We start from the raw sequence: 19,326 nt of genomic DNA, 5'->3' as shown, positions 1-19,326 counted from the left end.
CCCATAACATATCTCCAGCTTCCATCTGGAGACATGACCATATTGAGACCTGTACTCTACCCGTCACACTTTGCTCCAACTTTTCTCTTTTACTCGTATACTGTCACTCATGCTCACAGAAAGTGTATTAGCAGTCATTTTCTCTTTCTTTCCCACTCTCATTTATCTCCTTGACGATATTCCACCATTTCACTCAAATTCCGTCTCCCGCAGGATATAAACTTTCTTCAGTACTATTTCAAGTTATTCCCTCATTCTCTCTCTCTCTGTGACATCTGTACCCTGTTGTCTCTCAACTTTGTCTCTCCCTTCAAGCTCATTGGGATCATTGTTTTCTGTCTTCCCCCTTCCCCCTTTGCATACAAATAAATGGAGTACAGTAATGTGAATAAAAGAAGCATGAAACCGGTAAATGATGATCAGAAAAATTGGAAATATCTGTACAACTGTCAATGTGATGGATGTAAATTTATAATGAAGTATTTGACAATGAGTAGGCAGTAGGCTATTAAGTACCAATATAGGATGTGATAAATGTTTTTTTCTCCACCTACTGTCTAAAGTGCTTAATTTACTCCCTGAAACATTATACTAAAAGTGTCACTTTTTGCTCTCGGGAGAAAAAAACAGAAATACTCCCTAGAGCGTAAAAGTAACTTCATTATTTAAATAACATAGGAAGCATCTCCATTTAAAAAACTTACATTTGAAATAGGTTGGAAGGTCTAAGCTCAGATGAGGAAGCATATAGAGTAGTCATTAAACCAACTAAATTCAATACCTCAACCAGACATTTGATCAATATATGAAATATATGTTTTTATGCTAAACTTATTACAAACTTCATAAAAATGTATAAATATTTTTATAATCTATGTTATTCGAAATACCAGTCAACGAATATTCCTCATTAACTAATCAAATTTGAAACTGGAACACCATCGTAGTTGTAGTTGAGTCGGCCATTGTTGTTACAACTTTTACCGACAGATAGCACTGTCGGCGGGGAACTGTGATAACAAGCCAGTTGTTTACTTTCAAGGTTATGTTGTAACACATTGTTACTGGTCACGTAAGTTTTCAAAAATTATTTTTTTTTGCAGTTTTTATAAAAATGTAGGTGGAGGAAAAATGCTGTGTATATCACGAGTGAAAAATGCTTTTTCTCCCTCATTGAAATTATTGTTGATCAATCAATCTTTTCCCTCAGGGAGAAAAAGTGACATATTTCACTCTAGACATACAAATAAATATAATGTGAATCATCTTCAATGTTAGAACATCTATTAGTTTGTGCATGTCGAAATATTAATATTCTCCCCCAACATACCAATCCATACCATCATGTCACACACTTTAACTCCTGTGATAAATTATTCTTCTATCAAACAATTGTTGTCTCAGATCGTTTACCAATGAAATACATCTCTAATGTGGCTTTGTTGATTGAATAGATGGATTTGTGGTGGTCAAGATGAACAGGTCAAGCCTGGCTCATTGTTCTATTTGGAAAGCATAGAAGTAGCTTCTAGATGAATGCAGGGCAACAAATTAATCTTCATACAGATGAAAATGACTGAGATATTCCCGGGCTGACAAATAATTTTTGAATAGTAGCGCTCATCGAATTTTCATCTAGCTGTTTACCCTGTTGTCAATATTTGCAGTAGCAGGAGTCTTCGGGGTGCATTACAGCATACATTCGGATTTTCGTTTAATAATAATTATAAATTATTATTCTTTGTTTAATTCATCTACCTATATAGAGTTGTCGCGTATATGGTCAGTAGCATTTGTACTGGAGTTGATAAACAATTCTACTTACAATGCTAGTACACAATCTTGATAGTTTTCGCCTTTCTTGACAAAATTGAGATTTGACAATACTTGAAGTATTTCACTAGAGCTTGAACGGAGTGAGAAAGAGATAAGAGGAAAACAATAAGCTTCAACCTGAGAAAAGGGATCAATGGGATGATTATTGAATTTGAAAGAACAGGAGGAAGAAGAGAAAAATTATTATATTTTTCATGTAATCATGGAAAAAAGTATGATCAAGAATGTGGAATTTTGAGATAGAACAAGGAAGTGGTGATTAGAAGAGCTGGGAGTATCCTGAAATCCAGAAAGAACTTACACCAGAAGAAATCAATCAAACATTGATCACTTATATTCACTTTAAGACTAGACTATATTCACTTTGGTGAGGGAGACTTTCATCTTTTTACTTTTCTCATTTGTAGGGATCAAAGTATTCTGTGACCATACTCATACTAGCTTTAGAGTTTTCAATACCTCTCGAATTTTCGGCGTCTCCTGTTTTTCTCATCACCAGAAAGCTTGCAGCGTTGCCAGGTCTCCAGTATCATTTTATGTACGCTGCAAAAGTACACGATATTCGATCCATAGACGGAGACACACCTGCAGCTCCTCTCCAATTTCTCTGGCGAATTTCGATTTTCGCTCTACGGGAGCACTCTCAAGTTCTTTCCTCCTCCTTGCTTCCCTCTCTTCTTCACCACTCTTAATTTTCTTCCTGCTCTCTTTCCTTTCAATATGTTACCTACATCCTGATATCTCCTTCTCTTTCTTATATTTTTCCCCTTGTTGTTCCTTTTAATCATATCATGTTCTAAAATAAAGCATGTAGTGAATCCTTCATTATAAATCATTTTCATCCGGTAGAAATAAAAAACATGGAGTTGGAAATCTATCAATTATAGCCAATCAATATACATTGATTTATATACTATTAATATATATACTGTGATGAATTTTTCAAATAGATCTCATGAAAAGAGAGAAAAATTGTGATTACCTTTTAAAATGAAGGAATTTGCTAGAGGAATGGTTAGCGACCGAGCGATAAAGCTTACTTATCAATAACTGTATATTAGATAAGAGTACCGTTCTGTACTGAATATTTTTCTAGGAAAATTATTCAATAAAATTATAATTATTTTGCGAATAAAGCACAAATTATTTATGAATCGCTCACTGATTTTGAGGTTACACTTTGTTTACTATCGATCAGATGTTTTTAAAACAGTTCGAACGCAGCTGACTGATTCAAAGCATTGTCAAATGTCATGCCGGTTTTCATGCAAGGTAAAATATCATTCCTAAAAATTATAAAACTATCAATAAAGGATCAAGAATTTCAAAATAAAAATAAAATGTATGTATTATTGTTGAAATTATTTATTATTTAAGAAATTATATTATACGTCAGGTCTTATTGTAACTAAATAGGTCATAGCATGAAATTATATTATTGATAAAACGGCAGAAATTAATTATAATAATCTCAAACCTAATAAAATTGTACAAGAATATTAATTTATTAATAATTTAATTCAACTGAACCACATGGTAATTAAATCTCTATGGCAGGTCTAAGCCAATCACAGTGCATAGAAATAGCACCAAGACGGTGATCGTTTGAAAGCAACACATGTTAATCTATTATCAGACACCAACCCTGCCTTATCAGTTACACTAGCACATGTACATTGTATGAGAGAAACTATGTCTATAAGATTAAGCAGTTTTAAGGATTACCTAAATTAAATTATTATTGTAATTAAAGGAATTGTATTCTACTACTTGCCACTGACGTCATGTTTACGTCACAAGCGTTCTACCAATGGCAAATTTTTATGCAAATTATTACATTGAGATTCTGAGAAGCAAGGTCTAGCCTAAAAGCTTAGAGAAAAGAGCAGCACTTCCCTTTTGAAATCCTCACCGTGCAGATCTCTTTTTATAGTTACCAAAGACCTATTTGTGAAAATTTCTTGTTCGATTTTAAATGTTCTATTTGTGAGCCGATATTTTAGGCCAATTTATTTGTTATTCGTAAATTTCTGTTCTCATCAATCGATAAATTTAAAAGCTTAAAGTAAATTATCCCTTAATTAATTCGGTGAAGGAGATATTTAAATTAAAATTCCCCACGTGCTGAAACCGAAGCCTGGATTGCCGCCGATCAAACGATTTTTTGATCTAAAGAAGAAAACCACGACGACCAAGGAATTTCACGTGAGTTATAAGTCATAAGGGGCCCCAATCTACGCTTCGAAAATATTTCAGTGCAGAAAGATATAAAATTTTCTTCGTTAAATTATTGGCCACGCCGACAAGCGCTTTAGCATTTAAGAGTCTGAAATTTATTCATATTTAATTTCTAAGAATTTGTAGTTGATTAACTATCCTCCGCTGCCTGAACCACGACCCCGAGCAATTTTAAAAATATTTTATAATTCATTTTTTCACTATTCTTTCAAAATTGTTCAACTTTATCAATTGTAAAATTCTGTTGAATCACGCATGGTATCATGCAAGCACAAGAACATTTTTAACTCCTTCTGTTAATGCTAAATCATTATCAACCTGTAAATCAATTCTGAACCTGCACTGTATGATTGCATATTTTATTGTAATATATTTCAGTTTTGTTAATTCGCTTTCTGAGTTCGATTATTTCTTAAGCCTGTCAATTATTGTGTCTGATACGTTCTATCATCATCAAGAACCGATCGAATACGATCATTGGAATAATTGAATTAAGCTGGATACTGGAACAGGTCTAAGTGGATGTAGCAAGTGGGGTCAGATCGAGATATTTATTCTTTGTCCTTACCTGCTCATATATCAGCTTTTATCTGTTACCTACCTCGACTTTGGAGCGAACACATCAATTGTACAGCAGATGCAGCCATAGATCATATAAATTCCTACAATAGAGCTTAAAACCCGACAAGACTCTGTTCTCGAAGTATATTCTGAACGATATTTGGTTCAAATACCGTATTTTAATCCTTCAGAACTTATTCGAGACGCAGTCCCGTAAATTATCTACATCGGGATTTTTGCTCGACCTGTATGATTTTGTATGCTCATTCTTCACAGGTAATAATTTTAAGGTATCCGTATTCAGTGTTTAGCGATCGCTACACTACTTATAAAAATTTCATCACAATACAATTTGTCATTAGAAGAATCAAGGGTGAGCGAGCGTTTAGGCCTCCCGCGATTCCGACAATTGTATTGAATCTTGTAGTGAATCAATCAGTCTGGTGTACACTCAGCGTCCACACACGCAATTACAAAATTTATAGCCGCTACACCATTGACTCAGTACAAGATTCACTCTACATGTGTGAAGCCTTCAAATCACGCTCCACATGATTTTGGCGCCAACAGTGATAGGCATTGAAGAGGTGGATAATCGACTACAAGGATTATTTAGTTGCTCAGTATACTATAGCGCTGACAACGGGAAAATTTGTGAAAAATTCATGGTTGTGAATTTCTTCGAATTTAGTATTAACTGTTCACTGTTATATAAAATAACAAGTCGTACCATACTCAATTTTTGAACAGAAAAGAAATTTATCGATTGATGAATTTTTAGAGAAAAAATCGAACTCAGAATTTTATTATTGAGTTATTCGAAAATTGGTCGTACTATAAGTCATAGGTATAAGAGATATCATAAGAAAGGTCATATTATTTGAAGAATATTAAGTCTATATTGAAACAATTTATAAATATTTACAGAAAAGAGGATTGAAGTTATTTACATTTTTAAAAGTTTTTAAAACATAAAGAGGGAAGTAAAATTAAATCACGGATATATTGCGGAATAATTCAAACAAAACACTGCCCCTTTTATATAAAATTGTGCAAAGAACACTAGCCTATATATTGAATTGCGGCAAGAAATTATAAAAGTAAGATATTTATAATAATAGTAATAATAAATTATAAGAGGCGTACCTGTATTACCGCATAAGTGTTCACTGTGTATCCTGTATGTTCTTGTCATTTTTATGTTAACGATATTGCTAACTTGATTCATTTCATCACTGAACATATTATTGAAGCACACTTTTGTATTCCTTCACTTCAACGAATTTTTTTTTTACACTATTTCAACTTGTGGTCATTCATTTGTAATCTTGCACATAACCCCACATATTTGCGATCGTTTCACTGCACTCGCATCATTGTATCATCCGATAAATTATGGAAGAACCACACCGCATCCTGGAGGCCATGTCAGCGATTTCAGAGAAGGAGGATGTCGCGCGGGTTAAACGCCCATGCATTGCCGTTCCAGAGGTCCGGACGCCCGCATCTCATGTCATAGAACCATTGCCGCCAACCGAAGACCACACACCCACCCCTTCCGTGTTACAGATGAGTCTCATCCTGGAAGCATTGAACGATATGATCAAAGAAAGGAAACAACTGAACGAAACACTAAACAATATAAATAAGAACTACGACCAAATAAAGGAAGTCAAACAAGCAAACGGACGTGATACATGTATGGAAGACCACCTACCGAAAATGTCAAGGCTGAAGTCACGCCGCACCCCGCAGAACGCCGAGAGGACCAGCCGACATCACCCGCCAGGCCGAGGACGACATCCATCAGGTAGAAGGACAGCCGTACCACCGTGCACCGGACACCAGGAGTCCAAGGACGTTGCCCGCCGAGTGGAAGAGCAGCCCGGACCCCCGACCGCACGTATCTCCCATCCACCAAGGACAGCACCTGCAACACATCAAATCAGTATCCATCAAAAACAATCAGAAAACAACATTAGAACAATTAAAAGCCGCATAAAGTCAAGACCACACACAAGCAGCAAAACAATTCAAGAAAGAAGAAGAATATCTAGAAGAACCTACAACCACCGCCGTCATGTTAGGCTAAAATCGTACATCAAGCTTCCTACCAGCATGCAAGAAAAAAGGAAGACGGTATCAGGAAGGACCTACAATCACAGCAGTCATGTCCGGTTAAAATCAAGTAGACTGTACACCGGCATGCAAAAAAGGAAAATATCATTTGGAAAGACACACAGACACCACCGGCATGTGAGGTTTAAAAAGATCGAACTACATGTCACCGGTCAACAAGGAAGGTCAATATTAGCTGAAGAGATCTACCTACTTCGTCGGCACATTCGTTTTAAGCCAAGTTCTAATAAAACGGACAGTCACAAATCGGAATTGGAACTGGAAATAAATCACAAATCAAATTTAGATGGGGGCTTGAGGAGAAAATAATTTCGGATTAACAGAAAAATTGCATTCGTGGAATACATCAACTATCAAACTTCTTCATAGTCACAGCCTACCCATTGAATCACATCTTTGCAGACTAGCATCTTTCTACTGCTGCCTAATCAACAACATAACCTAACTTCGCCGCATCTCAGCTAATAATGAAATATTATAAATCCACATCAAATGAAGAAATTATTATCAACTTTACGTCAAGAAAATTAAAACTGAAAACAACTTCAAGAATTTACCAACCTGATCAAGCCATCCACCTCGTGTCAGAGTCATCACCGAAACAATCGCCTGGTATCATCTGCACAACTGAAAAATAGAAACAAGAATCATAGCATCCACGGAAAATAATTATACATTAGAAATAACATGAAATTAGCAGTGAATAAGAGGAAAGAAAATAAACAAAGTTTATTTGAAAAAATGTGTAAACCTAACCTCGAAATACAGAATCGATAGAAAAATCTATTCAGAACCAACGCCTGTTCGATAATTTTCTTCGTCCCACCAACCAATGTGTACGAAATCCTAGAGTCAATGTTAATAGAATCAAAGCAATATCGTTAGTTAATTATTGTAACCTATTATTTAATGTGGTATTATAAATAAAAAACGCAACCAAAAATATATATTTATGTTAATTTGCACGAAATGCGCATGTTCTGTGTCATATAAATGTATCTCTAAAAAAAAAAACTCCAAAGAAAATGAAATTCTTACCTTTAAATGTGAAATTTATTACTGTTGCATCAAAAGATCATGAATTGAAATTCAAATTGATAAATATAATCTTAAGGACTTAATATTTGTAACCAACATTGATAAAAATCAAGAAAGCCATTTCAAGTGTAACCCTGTTTGTACGCAACGTACTAAGCGCAAATAAGAAATTGCTCGAGTCAAACGGTAGACGATTGTCAAGTCACCGAAGTAAAATCACACTCTCACCCAATTTATGTAAAAGCCAAACCAAAGAGTCGAAACCTGTAATAACTATGAAAAAATGATGAAAGTCTATATTTGTTGCAAATACTGTTCAAATCTTAAGAAATAATATGTGAAATCTTGTATATTTGTTATAGTTATGGGTCTGCTCATAAGCCACCCATGAATGGAAGTTGTGGAGTTGTTTTTAATGAAGGATCCTAAGAGACCTCATAATTATTGTATTTCGATTGTATCCAATGGAAGGAACAATCAATTATTTATTTTCTCGTAGCCAAAAGTGCACGATATATTGTTTTTAGTGTTAAGTGTTGAGTTTTCGTAGAAGTAAGGAGATGAAATAGTGTATTCATCACAATATCGGATTTTTCAAATAGTCATTGTTTCGACTCGTCTCCCAATTACCTATTTAAAATATCCTGGGGGCTTTTGTGTGATGAATTTTTCAAATAGATCTCATGAAAAGAGAGAAAAATTGTGATTACCTTTTAAAATGAAGGAATTTGCTAGAGGAATGGTTAGCGACCGAGCGATAAAGCTTACTTATCAATAACTGTATATTAGATAAGAGTACCGTTCTGTACTGAATATTTTTCTAGGAAAATTATTCAATAAAATTATAATTATTTTGCGAATAAAGCACAAATTATTTATGAATCGCTCACTGATTTTGAGGTTACACTTTGTTTACTATCGATCAGATGTTTTTAAAACAGTTCGAACGCAGCTGACTGATTCAAAGCATTGTCAAATGTCATGCCGGTTTTCATGCAAGGTAAAATATCATTCCTAAAAATTATAAAACTATCAATAAAGGATCAAGAATTTCAAAATAAAAATAAAATGTATGTATTATTGTTGAAATTATTTATTATTTAAGAAATTATATTATATGTCAGGTCTTATTGTAACTAAATAGGTCATAGCATGAAATTATATTATTGATAAAACGGCAGAAATTAATTATAATAATCTCAAACCTAATAAAAATTGTACAAGAATATTAATTTATTAATAATTTAATTCAACTGAACCACATGGTAATTAAATCTCTATGGCAGGTCTAAGCCAATCACAGTGCATAGAAATAGCACCAAGACGGTGATCGTTTGAAAGCAACACATGTTAATCTATTATCAGACACCAACCCTGCCTTATCAGTTACACTAGCACATGTACATTGTATGAGAGAAACTATGTCTATAAGATTAAGCAGTTTTAAGGATTACCTAAATTAAATTATTATTGTAATTAAAGGAATTGTATTCTACTACTTGCCACTGACGTCATGTTTACGTCACAAGCGTTCTACCAATGGCAAATTTTTATGCAAATTATTACATTGAGATTCTGAGAAGCAAGGTCTAGCCTAAAAGCTTAGAGAAAAGAGCAGCACTTCCCTTTTGAAATCCTCACCGTGCAGACCTCTTTTTATAGTTACCAAAGACATATTTGTGAAAATTTCTTGTTCGATTTTAAATGTTCTATTTGTGAGCCGATATTTTAGGCCAATTTATTTGTTATTCGTAAATTTCTGTTCTCATCAATCGATAAATTTAAAAGCTTAAAGTAAATTATCCCTTAATTAATTCGGTGAAGGAGATATTTAAATTAAAATTCCCCACGTGCTGAAACCGAAGCCTGGATTGCCGCCGATCAAACGATTTTTTGATCTAAAGAAGAAAACCACGACGACCAAGGAATTTCACGTGAGTTATAAGTCATAAGGGGCCCCAATCTACGCTTCGAAAATATTTCAGTGCAGAAAGATATAAAATTTTCTTCGTTAATTATTGGCCACGCCGACAAGCGCTTTAGCATTTAAGAGTCTAAAATTTATTCATATTTAATTTCTAAGAATTTGTAGTTGATTAACTATCCTCCGCTGCCTGAACCACGACCCCGAGCAATTTTAAAAATATTTTATAATTCATTTTTTCACTATTCTTTCAAAATTGTTCAACTTTATCAATTGTAAAATTCTGTTGAATCACGCATGGTATCATGCAAGCACAAGAACATTTTTAACTCCTTCTGTTAATGCTAAATCATTATCAACCTGTAAATCAAATTCTGAACCTGCACTGTATGATTGCATATTTTATTGTAATATATTTCAGTTTTGTTAATTCGCTTTCTGAGTTCGATTATTTCTTAAGCCTGTCAATTATTGTGTCTGATACGTTCTATCATCATCAAGAACCGATCGAATACGATCATTGGAATAATTGAATTAAGCTGGATACTGGAACAGGTCTAAGTGGATGTAGCGAGTGGGGTCAGATCGAGATATTTATTCTTTGTCCTTACCTGCTCATATATCAGCTTTTATCTGTTACCTACCTCGACTTTGGAGCGAACACATCAATTGTACAGCAGATGCAGCCATAGATCATATAAATTCCTACAATAGAGCTTAAAACCCGACAAGACTCTGTTCTCGAAGTATATTCTGAACGATATTTGGTTCAAATACCGTATTTTAATCCTTCAGAACTTATTCGAGACGCAGTCCCGTAAATTATCTACATCGGGATTTTTGCTCGACCTGTATGATTTTGTATGCTCATTCTTCACAGGTAATAATTTTAAGGTATCCGTATTCAGTGTTTAGCGATCGCTACACTACTTATAAAAATTTCATCACAATACAATTTGTCATTAGAAGAATCAAGGGTGAGCGAGCGTTTAGGCCTCCCGCGATTCCGACAATTGTATTGAATCTTGTAGTGAATCAATCAGTCTGGTGTACACTCAGCGTCCACACACGCAATTACAAAATTTATAGCCGCTACACCATTGACTCAGTACAAGATTCACTCTACATGTGTGAAGCCTTCAAAAAACGCTCCACAATACCAATATTCCATTGATACACTTTCTATCAGAATCTTGTGAATTCACTCATTCTATTTTGCATCCACTCTTGAGAGAAGAGTATAATGAAAGTACACCGGAAATTCATGATAAAATGCATTGGAGCAGTCACTCTGATTCCATTATGTTCCTCACTATTTCAATTGGATATGATTGATCAATTTTAGCTCTCTCCAGCACTCCCTTTCTTACAGCCTAAATATCTCCCCCATAATTATGATGTGAATTTGATGGATACATTCTCTTGTCAATAATGGATGGATATCAACATTCGCTGGTAATTGGAGGAGATAATACATTAATTGGTAGATTGGCTCATAATTATGCAATGTACACGAAATGTACTGCTATTGAGAAAAGTAGCATTTAAACTATTTCTCTAGAAAAATTATGTTTCTGCTACTGTTTCTGATGAGGAACAGATTTTCATGAATGATTTTATATCTTTATCCAATCATGTTTTTCATTTTCTGTCAACAGGTGAGCAAACGATAATTTCAAGATGCCCGAGACTCTGAATAAGGTTTGTCTTCATAATTATTATCATGGAAATCCCATTGACGTAATGAATACTATCGTGTACAACATGGAGATTGATAAATGTAAGGGGAAATTAGAAGTGGAAGTTTTTTTTTACCGCAAAAGAAAAATTTACCCCTTATTTTGTATAATGCTATAAAGAAAAAATATGTTATGTGCTCACAAATCCAACAGTTTCTTGTATCATCGAAGTAACACTTCTTAGAAATCCTCCACGGTGATTTTACACGAGTAGAATAGCACATAGTATGGAGTCTGATTATTTATTAAATTTTTCGCAATTAATCATTTACTCAGTTTAGTTGTTTTGTTAGTGAAGTATGTTATGGTGTATTGCTCGAGTACATTTAATATGAATATGATTTTGGGAATAATTGAAAGATTCTTTCGAGCTCATATGTATAGATCTGCTCATATGCAGCCCATGTTCTCAATAGAATCGTTACTTTATGTTTCAATGCATATGCATATTCTGGATTCCTTCATTGTTTATCATGCAACTTATGTTTTCAATAAAATCGTGAAATTGAATATACATTGAAATAAGTAAACTCTTCATTTGTAGAGCTTTAATCAAATAAAATTGAACATGACTTTCTACTAGTAACGGATCAACAACATTTGATATTTATGAATGAATCAATGAGAACGAAAACATATGGTTTATCATAACATTCTACAAATAAAATGCCGACAAAGAAAAAGACAAAAACGATTGAAAACCGTAACTACGAAGAAGATAAGATGGAATCACATATTGACAAGTTTCTCAAGCCAAAGGAATTATCTATCGACCCAGATTCGCCTACGGCAGAGAGAGAGTGGAAACATTGGAAAAAGACGTTCGAAAATTTCTTAGAAGGAACGACAACCAAATACAAAATGAAAATATTGGTAAACTTCTTATCACCTGCTTTATACGAAATTGTGGAAAGCTATACTTCATATGAAGAAACTATATCCATGTTGGAAGATATGTTCGTTAAACCAAAGAACGAAATTTATGCACGATGCTGCCTTGCTAATGCAAAACAACAAATAGGTGAGTCCATTGATCACTACTATTCTGAACTGAAAAGATTAAGCTTATCATGTAACTTCACTAGAGTGTCAGCCGAAGAAAACAAAAACGAGCATATTAGAGATGCTCTTGTTTCAGGGTTATGTTCTATTGAAATTAAAGAGAAACTTTTTCAACAAGGAGATTTGAGTCTACAAGAAACCATTTCCCAAGCACGTGTTCTTGAATCCGCAAAAACATATGCCGACTCCTTTAAAAGTACTTGTTATACAAACTCTGTTGAAGAAAATAAAAACATAAGCTTGAGTGAATCTTTCTCAGATGTTAATGCTGTAACCCAAAATCGACAGGCAATTGTAGAGAAATCCGTTCAATGCCAACGTTGCGGATATAAAAAACACTCAAATTCTCAAGAATGTCCTGCAATAGGAAAGACTTGTCATAAATGTTCCCGAATTGGACACTTTTCCCATGTGTGTAAAAGTAAAACGCTCAAAGAAAAACTAACTACGTCAACTATTACTGCAGCTGGTATAGCCAGTAATCTTTCTAAAGCTACAATTATTGTTTCGGTGAATGGAATAAATACACCAGCTCTTATTGATACCGGAAGTGTTGCCAGTTTTATTGATGAAAAATTTGCAAAAACAAATAAATTTAAAACTGCATCAGATTCTTGTTTTATAAGATTTGAATCTGTTCAACATAACACCGCTACAAAAGCATGTGTTTATAGCAATATTGTGTACAAAGGAAATGAATACAACAATATTAAACTCTTGGTATTAAAAGAATGCTGTTGCAATGTGATACTTGGTCACGATTTTTTTATGAATCACTCTACAATAAGTTTAGCATTCAATGGTAATAAACAGCCTCTTGTAATAGATAATAATTCTACAACCACACCACCCTTGAAAGATTGCCTCTTGGTGGAGGCCATGATAAAACCATGTTCCCTTTTCAATGACTTGACTCCCGATTGCCACCCAATAACTACCCGATCCAGAAGACACCCACAAGATGACTATGAATTCATGAAGAATGAGGTCAATCGCTCCCTTACAGAAGGAATAATTGAGGAAAGCCAGTCCAGTTGGCGTGCCCAGCCTTTCATTGTAACCAATGGACAGAAGAAACGAATGGTCATAGACTATTCACAGACTATTAATAAATTCACAAATTTAGACGCATACCCTCTCCCATTGATCGAAGATCTTGTAAACACAATTGCCAAGTACAACATTTTTAGTACTGTAGATTTCAAGTCAGCTTACCATCAAATACCGATTCTTGAGAATGAACGACATTACACTGCCTTTGAAGTAGGCCGAAAACTTTATCAGTTCAAACGAATACCATTCGGAGTAACCAATGGAGTAGCTGCCTTCCAACGTACAATAAACGGACTTATAGAAAGAGAGAATTTGAACGACTGCTTTGCCTATTTGGATGATGTTGTCATTTGCGGTTCAGATCAAGAAGAACATGACAGAAATCTTAAGAAATTTCAACAAGTAATTGAATTGTATGGCTTGACTATAAATGAAGAAAAATGTAAATTTTCAAAAAAATCATTGAAGTTCCTTGGGTATGAGATAAAACATGGAGAAATTAAACCTGACCCAGAACGCCTTGCACCACTCATGAACTTTCCACCCCCAAGAAATGCTAAAGAAATGAAACGACTCATGGGATTACTGGCTCATTACTCCCGATGGATTAAAAACTTTTCTCACGAACTTTGTCCCAAAGTGAAACCAGGCATTCAGCTGTTGAGTAAGAAGCCTATGCCATTGTGGAGTCTATAAGAAAATGGAGACACTATTTACTACGAAAACAATTCACTTTGATCACTGACCAAAAATCAGTCACATTCATGTTTGGCACTCAACACAATAGAAAAATAAAGAATGAAAAGATACAAAGGTGGCGCCTAGAATTATCTGAATACAAATTCAACATAGTCTACAGACCTGGAAAAGAAAATGCACCAGCTGATGCACTCTCTCGTATATGTATTACAGCTGGTTGTTCAACATTGAACTCAGCTTTGGCAAAATACCATGATGAACTTTGTCACCCTGGTGTAACTCGTTTCTACCACTGGCTCAGAATGAAAAATCTCCCCTATACTGTAGATGATGTAAGGAAAATTTGCTCCAATTGTGCAATTTGCTCTGAAATAAAACCACAGTATATGAAGACAAAAGGAAATCTCATAAAGGCAACAAAACCTTTTGAACGAATTAATATGGACTTCAAAGGACCCGTACAATCAAAAACAAGAAATAAATACCTACTGGTGATGGTTGATGAGTACTCAAGATTCCCTTTTGTATTTCCTTGTCCAGACATGACTGCGAGAACAGTCATAAATTGCCTGGTCTCATTAATATCAATGTTTGGCCTTCCAAGCTATATTCACACAGACAGAGGAACATCCTTCATGTCAACTGAGTTGAAGAGCTTTCTTGGCTCAAAAGGGATAGCAACTAGTAGATCAACGCCTTACAATCCGAGAGGGAATGGTCAAGTAGAGCGATATAATGGAATTATATGGAAAGCAATAACACTAGCTCTAAGATCACGAGGACTTGATTCAAATCGATGGGAGGAAGTGTTGCCTGATGCACTTCACTCTATTCGATCTCTTTTGTGTACTACAACAAATTGCACCCCTCATGAACGAATGTTCCTACACATGAGATCCTCAACAAATGGACAGTCACTACCATCTTGGCTAATGAGCCCAGGACCAGTTTGGCTGAAGAAAATGAACCGAAATTCAAAGCAAGATTCATCAGTAGAAAAAGTTGAATTGATTGAGGCAAACCCAGAGTATGCTCACATTCGTCGCCCTGATGGACAAGAGTCCACTGTGTCGCTCCGTCATCTTGCCCCTAAGATAACACGAAAATCTAGCCGGGTAGAATGATATGATAAACCATATGTTTTCGTTGTCATTGATTCATTCATAAAATCAAATGTTGTTGATCCGTTACTAGTAGAAAGTCATGTTCAATTTTATTTGATTAAATTGAAATAAGTAAACTCTTCATTTGTAGAGCTTTAATCAAATAAAATTGAACATGACTTTATACTAGTAACGGATCAACAACATTTGATATTTATGAATGAATCAATGACAACGAAAACATATGGTTTATCATATCATACATGTATTATACATTTATCAAAAGATATGAATTCAATTCAACCTCCATAGATCTGTTTATAGTTCTCAATAGAAACGTAATTGGAATTGGATGAATGAGAACGTATTCAGTAGTTAACCATATTCTATATACAGTAGAAATATAACGAAATTTGATGTTTTATTGGAATGTGGAGACTCCCACGTCATCACCAATAAACCCAGCCTCGAATGAGATGAACGGGTTGGAAGCTCGTGAAGGAGCATGACAAATATCTTACAGGGTTTTGACTCAACAAGAGCCGAAAAACTCAGTCACCCATGAAAATGATAACTTTTGCCGGCATAAATCACCTTTCCGCGCGGTCCACAGGAGAAACTCAATGTGAGTTCCCCGGAGTTCATTCCTCTTGTTTATCCTCGACGTGAATTAGATTACGGACGAGACATTCTCTCGGTATTTGAGAGTGAATCGTTCCGCTTAATCCGAATGTAACATGAATTTGAATAGCTCTCAAGCGTTTTCGTGCTTGATTCCGTTGGATTACTCAACTTCAGTTGGTGGAGTAAACTAACATATTATTATACGTCATGTTCTGAAATTCCAAGAATGAAACGAGAGTAGTATTTTGATTTTGGTTAATAGTTCATTTACGAAAGTATTTTCCGTAGAGTCAGCATGTCTAGGTTTCATGATTGAATTAGAGAAAAGATTCAGATTCAGATTCAGGTTCCTTTATTCATGTGTTTAACAAAACATAATTCAACTTACGTTCTAGCGTTGAAAATAAATACCAGTAGCGGTAAAATGACATGGTGAATCATATTATAACTAATGAGTTCTACAATAATATAATGAGATAGCTTCTACAATAAGATAGCTTATAATATGATTGGATGCACTGCAGAATATCAATATATTTTTTATAACTGCTATTTTTAGTGCAGTTAGAGATGCATGAATACAAAAATGAACGATCAAATATTCAATTTGGACCTGATCAGCTGCAAATTTTGTTGTAGAAAATTATCGAAGACCGAGCTCCGCTCTAAAGTACAAAAGCATAACAAATTTATTACGAAAGCAGAAATTATAATAGCATTCATAGTTAATACAGAAATGTTCTATCTAATCACAGTAATATTAAGATTAATTCCCAGAGGAATGCGAAAATTCCCCTCACAAAGGCCCGGTTGCACAAAAGCCGGTTAAATTTTATTCCTGATTAATTTCACGTGAACCACATCAGAGAAGACCATTTCAAAAAGATGGATGTACTAGGATTAATCAGGATTGAGAATATCCCGGCTTTTTTGCAACCGGCACTAAGTACCTGATTGAATGATTACAAAAGTTCAACAGCTGAGTCATAATTTTGACACAGTCCCACACACTTGAACTCGCTCACTCACTTTCATCATCAACAGACGACGAAATAATTATTATTAGCTGTTTTTCCAAGGATGAATAATAATTATCCTTCTAATGTCCTTCAACGAGTTTCCCTAGGGATGAATCCTAGTGCAATCGAGTTTTTATATTATAAGCCTACTATGTTCTGAATTTCGTGAGAATCGTTGAACCGTTTTCGAGATCCGGTGAAATACAAACATATGAACATCCAAGCATCTAAAAGTATAGACATATTAACATATAAACATATAAACAGAGATTGCTCGTTTAATAGTATAGGATTATAACTAATTTCAGGTGGAAACATTGTCTGCTGAAAATGAGTGCACTCACCAGTATCATATGGATCATTATTTGAGAAAACCTTTATTCCCCTTGTGGAATATATTTTGGTGATGAAATGTGATTCCGTAACATTAAGCATTCTAGAATTCAGTGATTCATCCATCCTATTCATCCAGTAGAAGCAACCCCTATGATTACACTTCGTGATATGATGAGGAATAATTCTAAAACATAAGAATAATGACAATTACATTGAAATATTGCTATGATTTTATTATTTTGGAGGAGTTTTCAACTGTTCAATGAATCAAAGAGATTACAGTAGGCACAACTTTATAAAACAAGATTGGATCCTTCTCCAGTTGATTCATTGAAAATATCACTGGAGAATCAACTGTCGAAAGAGAGCCAGAGTGTAAGGAGGATGATGTGTGGGAGTAGGGGTGAGGGAGGAGGAGGAGGACGAAAGAGTGAGAAGATCAGGAGGATGAGTAGGAGAGGAGGAGTAGTGGAGAAGGACATGGAAAAAGAAGGGAAAGTGAATTAGAAAGCAAATTGAAGTGGTAATCAGAGTGGAATCTACACAAATAGAGAGAGCAGCCGGACGTTGTGGGGTAATTCAAAGGTTAAGACCCGCGGAGCAGGAAGGTCAAGGAAAAGGCAGAAAGCAGTAGTAGAATATTGAAAGGGAAGTTTTGGACGGAACAATGGTCGGGCGTTTAGGAAAGTAATCAAGGATAGAGGTTTACGCGCAGCTTCAGCTTGTCATTTAAAGTGCATACGATGTTTCCAATTGTTTTCCACAACAATTATTTGAGAGATAGAGAGGGATGGAGTGAGCGTGATGAGAGAAAGTGAGTGGTGAAAGAAGGAGGGGATGGATTGGGGAGTGTTGAGAAGTGGAAATGGGAGCAGAGAAGAAGAGAAAGTGATGGTGTTGAATGGAAAAATCCTGTGTGTGGAAATGGTTGTGGGAGAGGAATAGCAGGAAAAGTAATTGTAGGGGAGAAAAATACTAAGTGAGAAAAGCAGTTGTTATAAGTAGAAGTTTGAGATGATTCGAATATGGGATATGTTGAAGTGAGAGAAATATGTTTAGAGAGAAATATGATGTTAGAGAACTGAAGAGATAGAGAAATGACAAGAGAAAAATGATGGTAGAAACCTAAAGAGATGGATATAACGCTAGAGACCTAAGGAGATGAAGAGGGAAAATGATGGTGGAAAACTGAAGAGATAAGGCTATAAAGAGAGAAAAATGTAATGCTAGAGACATGAAGAGAGAAATATGATGGCGGAGACCTAAAGCGTTAAAATAGAATACCTACTGTTGAAAAGAATGAAAGTGTAAACGAGTTGAGAAGGAAAGAGAAAGAGGACAGTTATTTTGATCAATGTGAGTAGGTGAAAGGGAAATTGTGAGGAGGCAGGACAGAGGAAAGGTCGGAAATCGACAGAGGAAAATGTATGAGTATAATAAAGATGAAACTGAGAGTAAATTGGAGTAAAGGAGGGAGGAAAGTTTGAATTGTGATTGGAATATTTGTGTTCTGTGCGATTATGTGGAGTTAGCAAAGAAATAAAATACTTTTTTTACAAAGTCACCATAAATTTATTATAACTTGTGGAAAAACGGGTTTAATACCCACGCCTCAATCACAATAATTATATGGTTTTCGTATGTGAGAACTAAATTGATGTACAATATAAGATATCAAACAATTGGAAAAGATCATGAAAACGGAAAAGGCTTTTTTTAAAACATTGCGAACGCAATTCACATGGCTTCTGTAGTTATCGATGGAGTGTTACAATATAAAATAAAAGTGTAACAGATTATAAAAGTGGGAGAATTGAAATGCAGGAGTATGTCTGTACCAAAATAATTGATATAAGACATGGGAGAAAAATAAGTTGAAGCAAGAGAGCAACAGCGCAGGAGTGGGGATAAGAAGGAAAAAGATGGTTGAAGAAAAATGAAATGAGCTGGGAGGG

Source organism: Nilaparvata lugens, chromosome 11 (genome assembly GCF_014356525.2).
Source record: "Nilaparvata lugens isolate BPH chromosome 11, ASM1435652v1, whole genome shotgun sequence".
In the NCBI taxonomy this organism is placed as follows: domain Eukaryota; kingdom Metazoa; phylum Arthropoda; class Insecta; order Hemiptera; family Delphacidae; genus Nilaparvata; species Nilaparvata lugens.
Note: the sequence above shows the minus strand (reverse complement) of the source record.